The sequence below is a fragment of the Ornithodoros turicata genome, chromosome 1 (genome assembly GCF_037126465.1).
Source record: "Ornithodoros turicata isolate Travis chromosome 1, ASM3712646v1, whole genome shotgun sequence".
Lineage (NCBI taxonomy): Eukaryota > Metazoa > Arthropoda > Arachnida > Ixodida > Argasidae > Ornithodoros > Ornithodoros turicata.
Genome location: NC_088201.1, coordinates 169,834,925 through 169,842,004, shown reverse-complemented (window position 1 = coordinate 169,842,004; position 7,080 = coordinate 169,834,925). Strand labels below are relative to the sequence as shown.

Genomic DNA, 7,080 nt, shown 5'->3' with positions numbered 1-7,080 from the left:
AGGAACGTGCAGATAAATAAACTCATTGCTACGTTCCTGTGTTAGGAACTAAATAGTAACGGACGGACAGAAACGATGCAGAAATAGGATACACGCTCCGAACGACACGTGAGTTGACACACATGACTAGGTTAGGTCAGGTTGGATGATGTGGCTTTTTGCTGAGAATACAATTAGTTATACCCTAACATGGATTTGTCCTGCTTTCTAACCTGTTCCCGTACTCGAAGTATCGATTCTTCAGGTATTTATCTGGAGTACACGGATAGCCTGCTCATCATCCATCAGCACATATACGACAAATTCAGAGCGCCGTCACTCCCGCGGCGTTTGTCGGATTCACGCCAAAATTTGCGTCCAAATAGATCTCGAATAGTTCTATGATCGGCCAAATCACACCGCGGTCCGGTCTTTAGCGGTTCGGAAATTGTGGGTGAAGACACGTCCGCGACGCTCTTTTTGAAAACTTGGGGTCCTTTTTAGGAAGGAAGCTCGCGTCCGACGGTGTTCATTTTTTTTTTGTAACATGCTCTACATGACGTACCAAACGTGACAAAATTGAGCGCAGCTCTGTAACTTTAGCGGTTCTCCAGTTCCCGGTTTCCGTGTTTGCATTCCTCACGATACATGTGACGGGCGGCCGCATTTTCCTAAAACCGCCCCAGTTTCAGCTACATAGTCGTGTGTAACGTAGTTTTGAAGGTCTCGACGTGCTCTTTTTAATCGAGTTTGTCCTATAGGCCCGAAAAGTTTCGTTCTCCAAGATAAGATATTGGCTTTGTAGTTTTTCGACGCCGGCGTGCTGGGTGACGACGCCCCGAAACGCTTCCCGCTGTTAAGTGCTGTAACTTGCTTACCTAACGCCCGATTTACCCAAATTTTTGTGTGTGCATGCTCCGTACCCTGCACTACAAGTTTCCAATTCGGACCACCCGTCAATTTCCAGCTGTTAGGGCGTCATTCCGAAAATTCCGGACGCCGACCCCCGTTCTGCGACATTTGTCTCAGTGTTTGGGTTCGAACCCCAAGGCAGATCCGAACCTCCCTCTGACGGGCACACGTGCTCAAAGCGGTCAAGGTGTAGGAACTTGCGACACCTTTTTATCTCTCTCCGTTCTCTAGTTAGGATCCCGTGGCAACGGCGGTTTCCTTATACATGGGGCGCGGGGCATTTTTTTCGATATTGGGTGTTTCTTGGCGTAGGAAGGTGAATGAGGTCTCGTTTTGACGGGGAAAACGTCCTCTTTCCGATAGCATTGTTGTCGTGCTCGCGCCGATTTCAGTTCTCTTGATATAGCACGAAGAGCGCCGTGACAGTGGCACGCCCGATGCCACACTCTGCATCCGCCACTGCTCTCAGTCGACGTTGAGCACCGGAGGTGAGCGGTTGTCGTCGTTCCTGTTCTGGGTGTTTCGGCGTGGCGTTGGTGGCTCGGACTGTTTGTGCCTTGCTAGTGATGTCTGGACATGTCTCTCTGTTTGTACGCCTTGGAAGATACGACCAGAAGCCGTTGGATTTCGTGAATGGAAGGTTAGTGTTGAGGCTGCTGTGTCATGATTCATGCACGGTTTGCTTGGTAACATTCCTAGCGTGTGGGTTCCTATTACTTTATGCACTCAGTGTGATTGCTACCCTCTTGAGCCCTGTTACCTTATGCTGAACTCATTGTGGTCGTTGCCGTAGTCGTTAACCGATATCGTCACTTAACATCGGGTGAAGATGTCACATGTGATGCTTCATTGGCCTGTTACTAATGTGGAATCTTTGAATTTCAGACGCTTTTGACAGATTTGTTTCTGTGCACAAGACAAATGGGCTGTCGCACTCCCGACGTAGGAAATGCACGCACACGTCGCTGAGATCTTAAAAGACAAAGTAAGTTAAGCTACAAGTCATTGCAAAGATTTTTACTGAGTTGTGTTTGCTGCGAAACAGGTAGGGTGCGCACTTCACCCATGCAACTCCAATGTCTGCTTCATGGCAGTGCAAGCTTTTACAACCGTGCCCTTGAATGTAACAAGCCAAATAAACTGGATACCAGAGAGAAGTTTCCTGGTTCTTTTGCTACTATGTTCGCGTAAAGATACCCAGCTTATGATACCTACATTTTTCTAAGATCTGTACTGCTTTCACAATGTATCCTCCCCTTTGGTGCTTTGTATGTAGGTTAATTTTGGTTCCCCACTATGTGTCAACCCTGTATAACCTTCACTCCGTATCGTCATACGACCGTTACGCGACCAGCGGCTTCTTAATTCAACGTGGTACATAACCTTATGCTCTCTGCGCCCCGTATAAGCGGTCTCATAATTATGTTGTGACTCACACAATCACGTAGGTCTATGGGTCACATGATAATTGTATGGGACACATTTATACGGGATTGTTGGATATGGAGATTCTCGTACGGCTCATACGGGCCATATGAGGACCCCGTATGGTCTATATAACTCATATGTCCATATGACACATAACCCCGTGTTCAATAATGCCATATATATGACCCGTATTTATTCGATATGGGTTTTTTCAATAGGGATATTTTTCTTTTTGAGGCTCTGTAACAAAAACATTAACATATAAATGCGATTTTATGAAGGAAATTAACAGGCGCGTGACCACGTGACGCGTTTGAGCCAATTATGGGTGTTGGCAGTGGCCCTCGTGTTGACGTCATCTTGATGGTGGGCCGGGGTGTATATTCTATATAAACGTATGTTTTCTCGGTTTGACGCTAGGCGTACTGCACTCGGATGAAGTCGAATGTTTAAAATTCGAGTTTAGAGAAACCGTGGGGTTCTAATGCGTGAATTTTCGCATGGAGAGTCTTTATTGGGTGCTTTATCCACTGCAAGTACGAAATGGCTCCCACAACTTCTGGTCAGAGTCCCTTTAAAATATGTTCAGAACCACGCGGCACACTTCGCTTTACCTACCTACAGTCGTACATTAAGTTTAACATTAATGCCTCGAATTATCATCACTTCTGAGAATTTTCACTACAACTTTGCACCATCAGGTTTATTATCGTATTGACTCTCTCGTTACCAGCCACCACAGAATGAACAATCAATTAGCAATTAGGACCCCCACAGTAATTGGGACCATCTAGTAAGTCACTATACTAATTCGGGAGCATGTAACTCGTGTTGAGACCACTCTGTGTGATGTTGCCGGCTACTAGCGGTCATAAAAAAGAAAGACATAAAAACAGAGTGGAGGGAAACAATTTATTTGAAAATCAACAATGATGTGTTGAAGAAATCGTTTCGGAACAGCTGACAGACCACCATGTCATGTTGCGCATTGACGGCTGGTAGTTGCAGAGATCGACGACAGGTAGCTGCCTAGTTGCAAGACATCACAGCAAATGTTGCCACCGTGTCCCTCATGGCCATATGAGTGGAAGACAGAAGAAAACGACAAGAGGACCAGTGGCAGGTAAAAATTGCAACAAGAAAGGCACTGCTAAGTCATTGCTAAGAAGACACTGACAGACACTGAAAGGCACTGCTAAAAAGTCTAAACAAAGCATAATCTCCTATATATTTTTGTTTCTCACTCTAAAAGAAGAGCCAGTAACAAAAAAAATACATAAGAGATATCAGCATAGTCAGCGCAATTTGAATGAACCTCCAACCAGGGATGGGCAGTATTTAAATACATTCTAATTAAAATACTCACGCATGTACATGTCACATGGATATGCACAAACAGTGCACGTTTTTTCATTATCATCGGCTCTGTGAGGAGCAGATGTAGCGCCACAATTCATGTTGTGTTCGTCTCTTTACTCGTTTACCCTCAAAACAAACAATTTCCATTATGTTGCATCTGGTACAATTTACTGCATGTTGCTTGTTTTATTGGCTTTTATCCAATAGCATAAGCTGAGCCGTTTGCATGCATATATGGAAAACTCACAATCAAGGTACAGGTCAGTGTTCAAATGCTTCTTCACCACCGGTTGATGGAGGTTTATTGTGCCACTTAAAGAGTGCAGGTCTCCGTGTTTGACCGGCAGGGAGGACTGGAAACCTCCCAAGAGCTAAGGTACCGTTTTGACACTGAAGGACAGCCATTCCTTGATTGGGTCATCACGTGCGATGAAACGTGGGTGCACCGTTTCACACCTGAGTCTAACCACACAGCAAACAAGTGGAAGCACCCGGGTTCACCAGCCCCTAAGAAGTTGCGAAGCACCCCGTCTGCGGGTACGGTCATTGCCATAGTTTTCTCGGACAAGGCTGGTGTTGTTCATGTTGATTTTCTGCCCAGTGTTACGGAGACCGGTGGTTACCACCATCAATAGTGCATATTACTGCCAGGTTCTCAGGGATGTGCATAAGGCGCTGAAGCAAAAGCAGCCGGGCCTCATCACCAAAAGAGTCCTCCTCCTACAGGACAATGCACGCCCGCATACCGCGCATCTCACGACACGCACCTTACAGGAACTTGGCTGGGAGCTGCTGCCACATCCCCTTATAGACCAGACCTCGCCCCCAGCGATTTCCATCTCTTCGGGCCACTGAAGGCGTTCCTTGAGGGCCGCCACTTCAGCTGCGACGACGATGTCGAGAATGCATCCGATCATGGCTGCTACGCGCCAGTAAGGGTTTCTGTGCTGCTGGCGTCGAAGCCGCGATGGGACGCTGGGCCGAAACGCTGGCACATGTGCATTAGTGCAGCTGGAGATTACATTGAGAAATAAAACTAATTTCTCACCTGTAAATTCATTTTACTTTTGCAAAAAATGAAAAGTTCAAGTTTGTCTTGAAGACCACTCGTACTTGACTGATATCTTTCACTAACTGGAGACTCTTTCGTAGGGGCCTCAGAACACCTGCGCCCGGACAAAAAAATGAACTGGGAAGTAAACTGGTACCTGTTCGTTTTCAGTTTGCACAAACTCGTGGTCAGCTGGCACCAAACTGGTGGCAATTCAAGCTGGCATGGTGGGAATTGGGCACTACGTGATACCACTTCAGCTCGACCAGGTGACATGTTTGGAATATGTTCCAGTGGCACCAGGATAGGTTTGTAGTATCTATCCAGGATAGGTGTGTTGTATCTACGAATAGGGAGTTTCTCACCTACGTCACATCGTGACGTCGCAGTGACGTGGCATGCTCGTGAGCTCCTCCCACTGGTGGCCACTTTTTGTGCTAGTAGCATTGAAAGATAAACTGCGTTATTTTTCATTGCGACAACCATAGTTTTCATAGAAGAAAATGTCAGAACGACAATGGCGAAGTGTCTTCGGGACAAAGGAAGGGCACGGACACGACTGGATTTCAAAACACCATTCAAGGCTTCGTTTTGAAGCAAATGCTAGATAATCTCAAGTAACCACCACCATGGCGGCCAAACGCGTTCGTTTGACGTGGCGAAAACACACTGTATTGCATCACGAATGACATTTGTGCAACGTACCGTGTGGTACGTACCATTTTCTGTATTTTCAGTCAATATGGGGTGTGCACGGGCAATATAGGGCCCATATTCCCAGGATTTTCCCAATATTGGCTCAAACTAGGCGAGTATTGCTCAGTTTCAGCCAATATTGGGGAAATCTTAGCGAAACGTGCCCGTTATTGGACCCGTATCGCCAATGACAAGCCAATCCGGGCCCAATATTGTGTGCCGCTTGGGAGGTAGCTGTTAATTCCTTTCTACTCACAAAGTACACCTCCTTTTAGGAGTGTAGCACTTGTAGCTCCCTATCTTAATATTTTTTAAGCGTCTGTCTGCCCCTAGCAGCAAGAGCGTGTGGCATCCTGTATAATTATGTTCCACCGGGACACCTCTGCTGCGCTTTCCATAGCATTTGTTTTTCTCCAATTTATTTTTCTCCAACGAACGCATCGAGCCACATGCTGGAACCAATCGCTGCCTTCTATGAGTTCGTGCTGAATAACTTCTCCTCTGTCTGATATTGTCACATACGGGGACAACGGCGACGGGGAAGTTCACCTCTCGTGCCCTGCACCTTCATCGAATATGACGGGAAATTATGGCTGGTGCTGTTCATTCGGAGCAGATCGAGAGAGGTGATTTTCCTACTTGTCGTTGTCCCTATACGTGACAGTACGTGTTTCAACATGGCCGTAGCAAACATGAAATGCATGGAGGTAGCAGGATAGAACTATTCAGGATTAATCACACGCTAACGCTTGAGTTGTGCCGAAAATAACTGGAGTTTGCGACACGCTGAAATGAAATTTGTACATTAAAACTTTACGTCACAACACTTCGTGAAACGCATGCGTTGGGTGACAGTTGCGGCACCACGCATGCATGTGAAGTTCCTGGATATTAACCCCAGTGTCGGCTGTGCTGTCTGGATTTAATTCCTGTGCTTTCCTGAGACGCTTCCAGACATATGCCAGTGCAGTTCCCTTAGAAATCGGCCCAGGAAGCACATTATCCACTGTCGTCAGCCGTGACGTTTCCAAGCTCTGTGAGGCCGACAACGGCGAGCCCTTTCACCAGGGTGTCGAACCGAAACGTTTTTCGTTTCGGTTTTCGTTCCGGTTCTATCATAAACGGTCCGGTTCTGCTCCGGAGCAAAAAAAATAACGGTTCATACCGGTTTTAACCAGTTCCGCTTCTGGTGGGCGTATTCATTCCCAGGAAAAGAATATGTTGCAAAATGTAAACCCGTTTATTCCGCATACATGGTATTTAATATTAATAGGCAGCTGTGAAATTGGTAGCTCCTGGTTCCTGTAGGTGACTGTCTGTTCAAATAGGCTTTCTCCTTTCTTGAAGCGCATGATACAGACGGACTTGTTTGTTTTGATGTCATACGTAAAGTACTTTCTTGCTGGATTGGTGCGATCGTGTCCCATCCAAATGTCTGTTGCTGCTTCCTAGCCAGCAAGCACCACCGCGCGAGTACGACGCAAATCACCTTCACTCACAAACGCGCTCGACGGCTCCGTTTTCTTTTCTTCGTGTCCTGTCCACAAAAGAGGGGTCACTTCGCACGCGCCTGCCTCCCGGATAGGTAAATGTGTTCAACTTCGCTGCTCTTAAGCAAGCGACACGTTGCGCGACATTACCGATAGAGAAGCCGT

At 46.6% G+C, this 7,080-nt stretch overlaps 1 long non-coding RNA gene across 1 annotated transcript; it reads left to right on the top strand.

Annotated features, from left to right (window-relative positions):
* Nucleotides 1–1,473: 1,473 nt before the first annotated feature.
* Nucleotides 1,474–2,078, top strand: LOC135372829 (uncharacterized). Its single transcript, XR_010416130.1, has 3 exons — nucleotides 1,474–1,531; nucleotides 1,777–1,876; nucleotides 1,937–2,078. It is a non-coding gene; the product is annotated as an uncharacterized LOC135372829 (long non-coding RNA).
* The last annotated feature ends 5,002 nt before the right edge of the window (nucleotides 2,079–7,080 follow it).